Below are 976 nucleotides of genomic sequence, written 5' to 3' on the forward strand. Positions count from 1 at the left end.
GTTCTCAGAATCAGCTGTTGAAAGTCGACTTTGGTACTGTACTGATTTTTAACTAATATTTAGCTATTTCAAAAGTGAGCACTTAAAAAATATTTCAGAGCAAACAATCAATGATTCCCTATGGAAGGAAATATAGGTTACAGGTACAGTAGGTTATCGTTACTTTTGTGATCCAGTACTGGGTGTCTGGGCTCAGTACTGGGACATTTATCCAAAACAGGTAAGTAATTACGTTTTCAGATGTTATACGATTTTTGAGGAATATTTAGAAATTGCAGAAATCAACACTTAGAAGAAATTTCACAGAAAAGCAGTCAATGGTTTCCTATGGAAGAAAAATGAGTTAAAGGTAAGTATAGTTGTGGGTACTTTTCAGAGTCAGTGCTGGGCACCAAGATCCAGCACTGGGAGCTCACCTAAGAGCAGGTGAGTAAATTCGTTTTTGGTACTCGGCTGATTTTTGGTGAATATTTTGAGTTTTGAAAAGTTCACACTTAGAAGAATTTTCAAGAAGAAACCAGTCAATGTTACCCTATGAGGAAAATGAAGTTAGCGGTTTAAGGGTAAGTACTCGACTGGCAGAGTTGAAGTTCTGGGCATAGACTCAGGGGTCCCCCGGTGTCAGGTAGGTACAGTCAGTTCACCCTCAGCGGTTTCAGGACGGCCGGGTGCAGAGAGAGTTAGGCCCAATGTTATCCTATGAGGGATAGGGGGGCCTGGGTTGGTGGCTGCTGTCGGGCAAGCCACGCGGCTGTGGGAGCTGAGCTCCTGGTCACTTACTCAGGGCAAGTGGGGAAGTAGGTTAGAGTAGAGTTTTCACTGCCAGGGCCACTCGGGCGGCTGGCTGCAGGGTGCTTTTGAGCCGACGGGCGCTCAATTGATTTCTATGGGAAATCTCCGGATTGGAAAAAGACTGCAGGCTCGGGGACGAGGACTCTTCGGGTGCCACCACCACTTCGAGGGGTAAGTTGGGTAG

The sequence above is a fragment of the Triturus cristatus genome, chromosome 4_1 (genome assembly GCF_964204655.1).
Source record: "Triturus cristatus chromosome 4_1, aTriCri1.1, whole genome shotgun sequence".
Taxonomy (NCBI): Eukaryota; Metazoa; Chordata; class Amphibia; order Caudata; family Salamandridae; genus Triturus; species Triturus cristatus.